We start from the raw sequence: 14224 nt of genomic DNA on the forward strand, positions 1-14224 counted from the left end.
CCTTCCCTCCCCACCCATCCTTCTGTTCGGAAGACCATCTTGTCCTATTACAGCAGGAAGTATTGTCCCTATTGGCAAAAGGTGCGATAGAGCTGGTTCCCGAGCAAGAGAGGGGTCAGGGTTGTTAATCAAGATACTTCCTGATTCCCAAAAAGGATGGTCGGTTGAGACCGATTTTGGACTTGAGGATTTTGAATTGGTTCCTCAAGCAGGAAAAGTTCAAAATGCTGACCCTTTCACAGGTTCTTTTGGCGTTGAACGAAGGAGACTGGATGGTGTTGGTCGATTTGCAGGAGGCATATTTTCATATTCCGATCCTCAAATCGCACAGGAAGTATCTCCGGTTTGTGGTGGGATCGCAGCATTATCAGTTTGCGGTCCTCCCATTTGGTCTTACTTCAGCACCTCAAGTCTTCACAAAGGTGATGGCAGTGGTAGCGGCAGAGCTCAGAAGAAGGGGAATATCGGTATTTCCCTATCTGGACGATTGGTTGATCAAAGCCAAAACTCCAGAGCTCGTGCGGTGCCATCTCCAGTCGAAGACTCAATTGTTGTACGACCTGGGTTTTTCAGTCATTGTACCCAAATCTCACCTGGAGCCCTCTCATTGCCTCCTGTTCATAGGGGCAGTATTGTACACAACATTGAATCGGGCCTTTCCTCCACCCCAGCGGGTCCAGGACATTCAGGTTTTGATTCCAATGTTTCAAAATGGAGCAGTAGTTCCAGTTCTCAAGGTCCTTCGTCTGCTCGGTCTGTTCGCTTCTTGCATACTGTTGGTCACTCATGCACGCTGGCACATGAGGGCTCTTCAGTAGTGCATCCCCAGACCGTGGTTTCAGCACAAAGGGCATCTCGAGGACTCGATAAAGATCTCCAGAGACACTGCAGTGGCTCTTCAATGGTGGGCAGCGGTCGACAACCTGTCACAAGGAAGGCCGTTCTCGCTACCACCACCAGTGGCCACAGTGGTAACGGATGCTTCCACTCTAGGGTGAGGAGCTCATCTGGGCGAACTGGAGATCAAAGGCCTTTGGTCTCCAGTGGACAGAGGTTACACATCAATCTGTTAGAGTTGCGGGCAGTACGTCTGGCTCTTAAAGCCCTCCTCCCTTCCATTCGCGGTCAGTCAATCCAAGTTCTAACGGACAACACTACCACGATGTGGTATATAAACAAACAGGGAGGAGTGGGGTCGTATCTTCTCTGCAGAGAAGCTCTTCGTCTCTGGTCCTGGCTTCAGGAGCACAAGATCTGCTTGGTTGCACATCATTTGGCCGGAGTCCTGAACGTGCGTGCGGACATTCTCAGTTGACGAAGCTCGGTCGACCACGAGTGGCGTCTTCATCCAGATCTGGTTTTGTATATCTTCCGGATGTGGGGATATCCACAAATAGATCTGTTTGCAACTCAAGAGAATGCGCATTGCCCGCTATTTTGCAGCCTCCAGTATCCGGTGCAAGGAGCTTTGGGGGACGCGTTTCAGATGTCCTGGAAGGGTCAGTTGCTTTACGCGTTTTCCCCCATACCCTTCATTCCTCGAGTTCTCAGGAAGATCCGCCAAGACCGAGCTCAGGTCATCCTAATAGCTCTGGATTGGCCGAGAAGGGTGTGGTATTCGGACCTTCTCCAGCTCTCTCCGTGCCCTCCGCTCCGTCTCCCTTGCAGGGTGGACCTCCTCTCGCAGTCGCAGGGGCAGATTCTACACCCCCCACCTCCAGAGCCTGCATCTTCATGCCTGGAGATTGAACGGGGCAATCTGAGTTCCTTTTCTCTCCCACCAGATGTGGTGGAAGTTATTTTATCGGCCAGACGACACTCCACCAAGTCTATGCTAATCGTTGGGCTAAATTTGCATGCTGGTGTGGAGAGAACAGTTTAGATCCCTTAAAAGCTGGTTTATCTGACATTTTGTCATTTGCACTCTATCTGGGACAGAAAGGTTGTGCGATTACCACTGTCAAAGGTTATTTGTCTGCTCTATGTGCTTTTCTGTGCCTTCCTGATCAGCCATCCTTCTTTAAATCTCCTATTGTTTTAAAGTTCCTAAAGGGGCTCACTAATAAGTTTCCACCTACACCATTCGTTATGCCTCAGTGGGACCTTAACTTAGTCTTAACGTTTCTAATGGGGTCCCCGTTTGAACCAATGCTCTTTACGGTTGCTAGTATTCAAAACTGTTTTCCTGGTGGCCATAACATCTGCCAGAAGGGTTAGCGAGCTTCAGGTTCTCACTGTAGAACCCCCATTCCTTTCTTTCTTTAAGGACAAAGTGGTGTTAAGGACCAAGGCGGCTTTCCTACCGAAGGTTGTTACACCCTTTCACCTGGGGCAGTCGATTACTCTCTCTTCCTTTTACCCTCCACCTCACCCATCAAAGGAGGAAGAGAGGCTCCACCGGCTGGATCCACGAAGAGCGCGGAGCTTCTACGTCGCCAGGACGAGAGAGTTCAGACAGGATGATCAGCTCTTCGTTGGATACGTGGGGAAGAGGAAAGGTAGAGCGGTCCACAAGAGAACGCTATCCAGGTGGATCATTCTATGTATTAAGATTTGCTATTCTTTGGCGAAGAAAGATCCACCTGTGGGGCTTCGTGCCAATTCCACCAGGGCCAAAGCAGCTTCATCGGCTTTGGCTAGAGGTGTTCCTGTGGCTGATATCTGCAGGGCAGCGACCTGGGCGTCCCTCCATACTTTTGTCAAGCATTACTGTTTGGATTCTGAGGTTAGGAGGGATGGCCTTTTTGCTCGTTCGGTGCTGCAGGATTTCTTGGTTTGACCATTCGGGCATCCACCTCCGGAGGTAGTGCTGCTTTGGGACTCTATTCTTTGGTGAGGAATCCACAGGTAGGTGTATCCATCAGAAGAATAAGTTACTTACCTTTGGTAACGCTTTTTCTGGTGGATACAATAACTACCTGTGGATTCCTCATGGTCCCACCCGCCTCACTGGTCAAACCGAGTAGTCCTTGGGTGCGCATCCTTGATCTTGTATATATGTATATAACTGATTCATGTATATAGTTGTGATAACTGTATATACATTTCCTTTGCGAATTTAGATTTGAAAGAAGACTTTTTGAACTTGGTTTATATATGTGCATATATATTTCTCTCTTCTATTGAGCATTCATTACTGTTATTTATAATGTGTTTTTGAATAAATGTTCTATTTTCATTCATTTTGGATGAATATGTGCTCTTTAGGTTTAACCTGTTTGCCTCTATGGCATGTAAAAAAATGGTGATAACTGATGTCTGCACGTCGACGAGGGCTTCTTATTGCCTGGATGACGTCATACGGCGTCGCATGGAGTCGGGCGATTGTGACGTCATTGTCGACGTGCAGAGCTAGAAGAAATTTCCATCGAGGCTGGCGCGAGGGGAGAATTCTTTAGGTGAGGAATCCACAGGTAGTTATTGTATCCACCAGAAAAAGCGTTACCGAAGGTAAGTAACTTATTCTTCTGTGCACCCCGAGAAGGGACCAACGCAAATATATGAAACTCATATAGGAAAGAGTTTTCAACATTATATTTACTTATAACTACAGGATACCATCCAGGCCCCGGCTCATCTCTTCGTTACCACTATCAGGGCTACGTCTCAGCCTGAAGTGCTTTTCATCAGGGAATAGGTAAAACTAATGTTAGTTTGTACGTGCTGCACTTTTAAATCAAGTCTCTCGTATTTGCATGCTTTTACTGCTATCGGCGAGATAATTGTGTGCTGACTTTCTAAAAGAGCTGCACTCCTAGAAACAACCTATAAAATGGGACATCACTATAAATAACAAGCTGATGCATCGCACCTTAACTGGAAAACTTGAAGGGGTGGGGGTCGGTTCTGCAACAGGCGATCGGTTTACCGACAGCAACATGACAATATGTTTATTTTTTTATAGCCACTGCCGTTGGTAAGATGAAGATACGTGTAATGTTTTGTAGTGCTGCACTTTTCAAAGCAACTTGTAAAAATAAATAGCACTTTAAATTAAACAACAAGCTTTACCACTCTAGTCCTACCGGGCAGAATTTTTCTATATTACCAATTATAGCTTATTAAAAGTCATGCACAGTGTTAAAATACCTGCTGCAAATAACATGTACCTTTGAAATCAGGAATAATGCCAAAACATAAAAGTACGTGCAAAACAAATGCAACTAACAAAATCAATTTAATGACCTTCCTACCAGCAGTGATTTGTATATATTCATGGCTTGTAGTAACTGCACTACTGTATCACACATTTAACATTTGGTACCAATCTAAAGAACGCATATTTAAACTGAGTCACACTAGCTGTACTGGCTTCTATAAAAATCCCCGATAAGCTGCAAGTGTGGAAGCCATTTTTAGGCAACATCACGCAAGTAAAAAAGTGAACACTGGCATAGCCTTGAAGCCTATGTAATAATTCGCAGGACCACAAAATATTCTGCAGAATCTTCCCTCTTGGCCTCCATTCTATTTGTAAATATTGCACCGTCCACCCCTTCCGGTATGAATTAAACATCAACTACTGAAAACTGGAAGGGGTCAATTAAAGCGCCCAGTCTGGAGAGCCAGACGCAGCACGTTGAAGAAAGCCGCCTGGTAAAGCCAGTAGTTACTGTCAGCTACCACATTTAGCAAACATCACATCTTCTGGTCACACAATAGTACAACCCCAATAATATCACATCACAACTTTTCGTTTACATTTTTTTTTTTTTAAATCCATTCATTTTAGCCAACAGAAGCCCAATACATTGACATGATGCACTGGTTATTCCACATAGCACTAATAGACCATCTACGTCAGAGGTGTCTAACATTACTTATCTAAGGTAACGCACAAAGTTTGTTAGCGCTGTGATCCTACATTAGCCTTAGACTGCTTTTGTCACAATACATGACCTATATGATAAAAGACAAATAACTGAAATGCACTCACACCTTGCTCTCGATGGAACCGAGATGGCTGCACAACAATGGAGTGTAAAATGAAGGGAATGGGCGAAAGGAACAATAAAGATAGCTATCTCTATTGTGACCAGATGTGTCTGTGGTTGACACGCAGACATTAACTAACTTCTCTGACAACACGGCAGAGAAAATCTAACGGAGACGGGAAACTAGTTCCCAAGCTTGCCGAATGTTTTCTGCAACTACAAAGTACCATCTGTTATTTTTTACTTTGAACAAAAGAGACAAAAACAGAAAACATATTCATAGCTTCTTTAACTAACACTAAACAAAAGACTGGTTATTTGGTGAAGTAATACTTAGCATTTTACTCTGTTGCAAAATTAACTATTTTTAAATTGTAAGTACTGTACTTTTTAAATAAATCTCTCATATTTGCCTCTTTTTAATACTAGTGGCAAGATAAATATGCGCTCACTTTCTAAAAGCGCTGCACTCCTAGAAACAGATTAGAACAAGCATTTACAATGCAAGGGGTCTCACGTTTGCTCATGTTAGAGCTGATAGCGTTGTAAACTCGTAACCTGAAAAAGTGCAATTAACTATGTAAAGCGCTCGACTTCTGCCAAGCGAAATCGCGCTAGTAAATTAGAGCAAAAGTAGTCCACGAGCCGGACAGAAAACCGTGAGCCTCTCATGTTTTCTGTACTTGGTCGATGCGCTCGAGGAGGGCTAGCCACCGGAAAAGGCATGACGTATGCATGCCTTCGACTAATGAAAGCAAGCAGATTTTATTAGGGAAGCACACGAACCAATGAAAAACACTGACGTGACGTCGACACGGCTCCGAGCCCTTTTCTAAACCCTAAAGCGCCTCGCTGCGATACGCATGCAATGCAGTCTCGACCTTAAAAAGGGAGGATCACTATAAATAACAAGCTGACAATCAGAGCTGCAATAACCACACTGGGCATCACACGTTTACAAAAAAAGGTGCACAGATGAGACCCCATTTTGCAACAGGTGGTCAGTTTTATAGATAGCAGTACAAGGGGATACTTTTTACAACACCTACAGTTTATTTTGGTAGGAGACGTGAAACTGATGTTTGTATTTTGTGTACTTTTTTCAAACATCTGTTGACAGCGACTCACAACCCCGGTCTAAGTGCCCTCCAAAATTGCATTTCTCCTTCCCTACCCGAGAAGAAGGCATCAGAGATGCATGTTTTCTGCAGCTGACAGTAAAGAAACAAGGAGTTGTGAGGAGAGCAGGCCTGAGAAAGCCCATCCGGCTAGGAGAAATGTAAAACTCAGACTGGAGCCCCATCTTGCAGTGGACTCCACCCCGTCGTCCCACATTTTGAGCGATATAGTAATAGTCAGAGCGGCAGAACCTTCATGACTGGGAGCATTATAAAATGCTCCCTTTAACGTAAACTGCATTCACCTGACAGCATACAGTGCTAGAAGTAGCTTCGAGTTCCACAAGGTCAGTAAATAAAAAAAAATTAAAAATCGCTTTTCTCCTTCTCTTGCTGCTACTCCAAGTGAGGTCCATGGTAACACAGCCTGGGACACATTACACAAGCAGCAGTCCGGAGCAGAGCCCGGCTGCATAGTGTTAATTGCAGAAGGAGCCTCAGTTAAAAGAAGCCTATAGTTTAATTTTCATCAGCAGGAGTTACAGGGGGAGGAGGAGGCCCGCACGAAGAAGCAGGGGGAGGAGACCCCAGACATTGTAAAAAATAAAGCACAACAAAACTATGTTTTTTTAAAGATACAGCACAGCAATAGAGAACAACCATTTTAAATAAACTGCAACATGATCCTTACTCACCACACACTCCTGAAGCAAGCCATTGCTTGTAGAAGCCACTAAAACCAGAGAATGAGAGCGAGGGTGAGCTGACCCTGTAAAAGCTCCCCTCTGCTGTTGGTTCTGCATATGCAGAGGGAGCTGGTGGGGAGGAGGTACTGAACATCCACCCACAGTGTAAGATGGACAGACAAATACAAAAAAAAAAAAAAAAGTACCCTACAGAAGAGATAAACAGGACATAGCGTAATTGTACAGTAGTTGGTCCTGCTCCCAAAGACAAAAAGGCAGGACAAAGAGGCAGAACTGAACACAGGCAAACAAGGTTTTATAAGGTCACTGCACCCAACAAATGAAATAGCTTTGACTCACAGTATAAGTATACTTAAAAGTATACAACATGTCGAACACTCACAGTTGACCTAAAAAGGGCAAACAGAAAAATTTAAAAAAACACATCACCTCTTTGTAAACTATGGTATCTTACGAAAGTGTAGCAACTTCAAAAAAACATTTAAAAGATTGATTGTTTTACGAATTTCTTTATGCTGCCAAACCGCAAAACACCTATCCTATGTAACCATAGCTGCCACGTTTACTAAATTCATGTGTGATGTGCTGCAGATCTTTTCATTTGTATTCTGGGACTTATAGTCCTTTTTCATAATGAAATAAACAAGGCTACAAGTCCCAGAATTCAAAGAAAAAACGTGGATTGGAGAAACACATCACACATGGACCTGTGATATTTGGCAGGACTGGGTAACATTGGACTCAATCAACAAGAGGTAAAGCAGCCACCAGAGGAGCCTGGCTAAGACCTATTACAAGTTTGGAAATTTGTAAAGCAGCCACATGGAAGTCACTAATACTTGACACTACTGTTTAGGCAGCATGTTCTCTTCATGCTTTTCATGTTGAAAGGTGGCTTTTTCAATGGCAGATAATGTAAACTCAAGACATTAATCACTTTCAGTAACATTTACCAGCATTCAGAGAGAAAAAGGGTGTCTCCTAAAGTCTAACATTGAAGTTCTAAAGGAAATTGACATGGACTAAGAACATTCTAGTGTTCTGAATTTCATTAAGGGCAATATATTTAAAGGTGTTCCAGGGTCCGCGCAAACAGCAGGAAATTATTTAGCCTTTGACTTCAGTGTAGGTCCCTACCATGTAGAAGTCAGACCACATGTATGTAACCTTTCCTTCCAAGGTGGCACCCACCACTGTTATCTTTGCCAGTGCATATTTATACATACCTTGGCAAAGTCATTATCTGCAGAGGTGGCAGTCTTAAAAGATTTATTCTGCTTTGCAGATGGTTGCTACTTTATATCTAGGAGCACTGTGTCTACCATATTGAAAGTATAGAAATAGCTTTCTGCAGTTTAGATGCTTTACTTTCTATACTTTCAAGATGTGTGCTATTTTAAGTCTACTCACAATGTGACAGCCGTCATTTGATTTTACAAAAGAATAGTTTGGATGTCCCCCCTCGATCGCTACTGGGTTTGCGAACACTTATGCCACAAAGTTATAAATCTCCCCCCTCCCCCAACAAAAACATGCAGTACAAGCCGTAATAAACCACCATGCAACAGAATCATTAAAAAGAACAACCAGTCCGGGCAATAATTAGTCAAAGCGGTACAAAGATCACATGAAGTAAATGTGATACTGCCTAGATGGTAACACAGTTGTGACTTAGGCAAGTGGCGCCAGCTAAAGAAAAAGGCACCACTCTCCTAAGTCATCACACTCCCTCTCACAGTTCCCACATCACTTTGTTAGACAAAACTGAACTCTTTGACCCCAGTCTCCCTTCTTAATATCACTTTCTCTACCTGTGCTTCACCATCTCAAGTCAGAACTCTGATCTAACTCTTTAGCTCTTCTATTCCCTTGTACAGGTTGCTCATTTTAGTGCCAGACAACCTTGAAGGGATATGTGATTTGTCCTTAACTCCAAGTGTATTCTGCACTCATAGACAGTGTAGGAAGTTGGCTCTATATATACTATTTCAAAGTAAGAAATAGTGTGCACAGAGTCCAAGGGTTCACCTTAGAGGTAAGATAGTGGCAAATGTAGATAATTCTAATGCTCTATTTTGTGGTAGTGTGGTCGAGCAGTAGGCTTATCAGAGGGTAGTGTTAAGCATTTGTTGTACACACCAAGGCAATAAATGAGGAACACACATTCAAAGACTTACTCCAGGCCAATAGGTTTTTATATTGAAAAATATATTTTCTTAGTTTATTTTAAGAACCACAGGTTCAAGATTTACATTAAACACTTTAATTGTAAGGTACTTCACTTAGATACTTCAGGAACTTTGAATAAAAGCAATATCATATACAGTCTTTGTAAAAATGGCAATAAAGTATTTTCAAAGTGGACACAGTGCAAAAATCAACAGTTCCTGGGAGAGATAAGTAAAGGTTAGATTAGGAGGTAAGTAAAACACTTACAAGTCTCAGTTCTGGGGCATAGGCAGCCCACCGTTGGGGGTTTAATGCAACCCCAAAGTTACCACACCAGCAGCTCAGGGCAGTCAGGTGCAGAGGTCAAAGAGGTGCCCAAAACACATAGGCGCCTATGGGGAACAGGGGTTCTCCGGTTCCAGTCTGACAGCAGATAAGTACCTGCGTCCTCAGGGGGGTTTTATAGAGCACTGAAGGGAACACAAGTAGGCACACAAAACACACCCTCCTCGGCAAAGGGGCGGCCGGGGGCAGTGTGCAAAGCAGGTGTTGGGTTTTGGGTAGGAAACAATGGAGGGACCCGGGGGTCACTAGCGGTGCAGACAGGCACAGGGGGGGCTTCTTGGGACAGCCACCTCCTGGGCTAGGCAGAGGGTCGCTTGGGGGTCACTCCTGCGTCCATGTTCGGTTCCTTCAAGTCCTGGGGGCTGCGAATGCAGTGTTGGTTCCAGGCGTCGGGTCCCTTGTTACAGGCAGTCGCGGTCAGGGGGAGCCTCTGGATTTTCTCTGCAGGCGTCGCTGTGGGTGTTCAGGGGGGTCGTCTCTGGGTACTCACGGGCTCGCAGTCGCCAGGGAGTCCTCCCTGAGGTGTTTGTTCTCTGGATCTCGAGCCGGGGGCGTTGGGTGCAGAGTGTGAAGTCTCACGCTTCTGGCAGGAAATGGGCAGTCTTGGAAAGTTGCTTCTTTGTTGCGAAGAAGTAGCTGGTTTTGAACAGGGCCGCTGTTCACAGGAGTTTCTAGGTCCTTTAGTCCAGGGCAGTCCTCTAAGGCTTCAGAGGTCGCTGGTTTGATGCCAGTTATGATTGAAAGTGTGCTGGGACCCTGCAAACCAGGCCCCAGCACCAGTGTTATTTCCCTAAACTTTACGTTTGTTCCCACAATTGGCACATCCCTGGCACACAGATAAGTCCCTTGTAAATGGTACCCCTGGTACCAAGGGCCCTGTGGCCAGGAAAGGTCTCTAAGGGCTGCAGCATGTATTATGCTACCCTGGGGACCCATCACTCAGCACATGCACACTGCCTCACAGCTTGTGTGTGCTGGTGGGGAGAAAATGACTAAGTCGACATGACACACTGCCAGTGGCATAGGTAAGACACCCCTCTAGCAGGCCTTACAGCCCTAAGGCAGGGTGCACTATACTACTGGTGAGGGCATAGTTGCCATATGCCCCTACAGTATTTAAGCCAAACCATAGATATTGTAAGTGCAGGGTAGCCATAAAGAGTATATGGTCTAGGAGTCTGTCAATAACAAACTCCACAGTTCCATAATGGCTACACTGAAATCTGGAAAGTTTGGTAGCAAACTTCTCCGCACAATAAATGCACACTAATGCCAGTGTGGGATTTATTGTAAAATACACCCAGAGGGCATCTTGGAGATGCCCCCTGAATACCAGTCCGACTTCTAATGCTAGGCTGACCAGTTTCTGCCAGCCTGCCACAACCAGACGAGTTTCTGGCCACATGGGGTGAGTGCCTTTGTCACTCTGTGGCCAGGAACAAAGCCTGTACTGGGTGCAGGTGCTTCTCACCTCTCCCTGCAGGAACTTTAACACCTGGCGGTGAGCCTCAAAGGCTCATGCCTTTTGTTACAGCACCCCAGGGCATCCCAGCTAGTGCAGATGCTCGCCCATCCAGCCACTGCCCCCACTTTTGGCAGCAAGGTCGGAGGAGATAATGAGAAAAACTAGGAAGAGTCACCTACCAGTCAGGACAGCCCCTAAGGTGCCCTGAGCTGAGGTGATCCCTGCCTTTAGAAATCCTCCATCTTGAGTTTGGAGGATTCGCCCAATAGGAATAGGGATGTACCCCCCTTCCCTCGGGGAGGCGGCACAAAGAGGGTGTAGCCACTCTCAAGGACAGTAGCCATTGGCCACTGCACCCCAGACCTAAACACACTCCTAAATTTAGTATTTAGGGGCAACCCTGAACCCAGGAAATCAGATTCCTGCAACCCGAAGAAAGAAGGACTGCTGACCTGAAAGCCCCGCAGAGACGACAGAGACACCAACTGACTTGGCCCCAGCCCTACCGGCCTGTCTCCAGACTCAAAGAACCTGCACAGTGATGAAACCGACAGGGACCAGTGACCTCTGAGGACTCCGAGGACTGCCCTGAACCTAAAGGACCAAGAAACTCCAGAGAACAGCGGCACTGTGCAGAACCTGCAACAACTTTGCAACAAAGAAGCAACTTTTAAAGAACTCTCTCTTCCCACCGGAAGCGTGAGACTTCACACTCTGCACCCGACACGTCCCAGCACAAGTTCAGGAGAACCAACACTGCAGAGAGGAAGCCCAGGTGACTCCAACGATGTGGACACCCTGAGTCGACCTCCCTGCACCCCCACAGAGACGCCTGCAGAGAGGATTTAGAGGCTCCCCCTGACTGCAACTGTCTGGTAACAAAGGAACCCGACGCCTGGACCAAGCACTGCACCCCTAGCCCCCAGGACCGGGAGGAACCACCTACCAATGCAGGAGTGACCAGCAGGCGGCCCTCATCATAGCCCAGTCCGTGGCTGGCCCGAGAAGCCCCCCTGTGCCCTACCTGCTTCGCCTAAGTGACCCCCGGGTCCCTCCTTTGCTTTCAATAGCAAACCAGATGCCTTCTTTGCCTTCTGCACCCGGCCGCCCCTGTGCCGCTGAGGGTGTGTTTTGTGGTCTTGTGTGTGTGTCCCTCAGTGCTCTACAAAACGCCCCTGGTATGCTCCCCGAGGACGCACGTACTTACCTGTAAGCAGACTAGGACCGGAGCACCCCAGTTCTTCATAGGCGCCTTTGTGTTTTGGGCCCTCCTTTGACCTCTGCACCTGACCGGCCCTGTGTTGCTGGTGCGGTGGCTTTGGCTTTGGGGTTGCATTGAACCCCCAACAGTGGGCTGCCTATGCCCAGGAGACTGACTGTGTAAGTACTTTACTTACCTGAGAACCCCAACCAAACTTACCTCCCCCAGGAACTGTTGATTTTTGCACTGTCCACTTTTAAAATAGCTTATTGCCATTTTAACCTAAACTGTGTGTACTACTGTTTTAAATCAAAGTTCTATACTTACCTGTGTGAAGTACCTTGCATTTTTTATGTACTTAACTCAAATCTTGAATCTTGTGGTTTTAAAATAAATTAAGAAAATATATTTTTATATATAAAAACCTATTGGCCTGGAGTTACGTCTTTGAGTGTGTGTTCCTTATTTATTGCCTGTGTGTACAACAAATGCTTAACTCTACCCTCTGATAAGCCTACTGCTCGACCGCACTAAAATAGAACATTAGTATTATCTAATTTTGCCACTATCAACCTCTAAGGGGAACCCTTGGTCTCTGTGCACACTATCTCTAACTTTGAGATAGTATATACAGAGCCAACTTCCTACCAGTTAGTAAAGTGGAATGAGGGGCAAAGGCATGTTGTGTTATTTGTCGTTGGTGGAACAGAAGAGTTGAGCCTTTATTCTTCTTTGAGTTAGTCTGATTCAAGTTTGAGATAGATAGTTATGGTCTTACAGTCTGAGCCTTCGACGATGAAAGCTAGAAATCAAAATTAAAAATGCAGTATTGTGGTGTACAAACCTGTACTAGGTACTCAGTTGCACTTTTCATAGTGTCATGTATGTGGGCAAAAGCAAAGCTTGATGTCTGTGCCTGCCTCTGTTGTGGATAGTCTGTGCTGGCCACTAAGGACTGAAGTCCTGAATCGGACCAGGCAGAAGAATGGAATGCGTATGAGGGGTCCATGAGAATAATCTTTTTACAGCTGTTTGTGCACAGCCAGTTTCACTGTGGTTAGACCAGAATATTTTAGGCTTGGTGTATAATCCCTGATAAGGCACAGCTGAAGCTATCCAAAAGTATGCTGTGTCCTAAGACACTTGAAGGAAACTCGAAAGTTCAAAGAGACAGGTTTGCCATTTAATGCTTTAGCTAGGCTTAGCATGGTACTTAAAAATGGCTTTGAGGTGTTAGGTTGTCAGAAAAATGTTAGAAATATTTGCCTTGTTTTCGCTGACTATTACACGCATCACTGCTTTATTTATTTTGCTTTGTGTGATAACCGTACATATTTTAAGCACTTGACTGAGGGTTTTAAAATATACATATCTGATAGAGACTTCTACTTGCCGATTCCTTTCCTTAGAATTTCCCCCAGGCGTCGGACTGGGTCTGGAGATTTTTCTTTGAGCAATCCTTGCACGTCTGTAGGTGGCATCGGTCAGCTCCGAGGGCATTGTTGGCGTCGCAGTGATGACATCGGGAGTAGTACATAGTCGCTGCCTCAGCACAGTGACGTCAGTTCTTTTCTTTCTGTGCGACGTGCTGAGCCGCAGAGAGCTACCTTGGGCTCTTTTTGACCTATTTTGACCATTTTGTTGAGTTTTCTAGTGAGCTTTAGTGCATCGAGGATGTCCCCAAAGACCGTGTTCAAGCTGTGTGTGGATCCGCATTGGGTTTGTCTGTGGTATCTCAAGTGTGACCACGACCCGAAGTCGTGCTCCGAGTGCCGTGCCATGCACCCGAACGCCTTGAGGGAGTGGTCCCTCAAGCTCATTGTGGCCCGGTCTCATCACACTTCAACTTTATCCCTGGGGGGAGCACCGAGTTTCCGGGAGCTAGAGCGATCCCCGCCCAACTTAAGGAATTCTACGATGCCATGCGCCTTATCTTTGGGCGGACCAACCCCAATACGACTCCTTTGGGTTTTGTGCTGGCGGCTTCGTCTCCAGCCACCGAGGTCCCCTCCAGCGCTAGCCGCACCACTAAGACCTTCTCTGGCGCTGGGTCGATTGTTGACGCTGCAGACGTTGGTAGTGCCCACTATCGACGTTGATCCAATCCCTATCCCCAACGACTCTGAGTCGGAAGGGCATCGGCTGTTGCTACTTTTGTCTTCGATGGGGCCTATTCAGCCCAGGTCGGATTTGGACCCTTTTTCCTATGGGTACAAATTCGGGGAAGGATTGGAGGCGTCCCTGGACCCTTATGAATACCAGGATGACCCATCTTTGGACTGGGC

General features: G+C 45.9%; 1 protein-coding gene across 1 annotated transcript in view; it reads left to right on the forward strand.

The window, feature by feature from the left end:
* Positions 1–14224, forward strand: part of PDE3B (phosphodiesterase 3B) — a 1361488-nt gene that overhangs the window by 832235 nt on the left and 515029 nt on the right. The gene's annotated exons all lie outside the window — the stretch shown is intronic.

The sequence above is a fragment of the Pleurodeles waltl genome, chromosome 3_1 (assembly GCF_031143425.1).
Source record: "Pleurodeles waltl isolate 20211129_DDA chromosome 3_1, aPleWal1.hap1.20221129, whole genome shotgun sequence".
In the NCBI taxonomy this organism is placed as follows: domain Eukaryota; kingdom Metazoa; phylum Chordata; class Amphibia; order Caudata; family Salamandridae; genus Pleurodeles; species Pleurodeles waltl.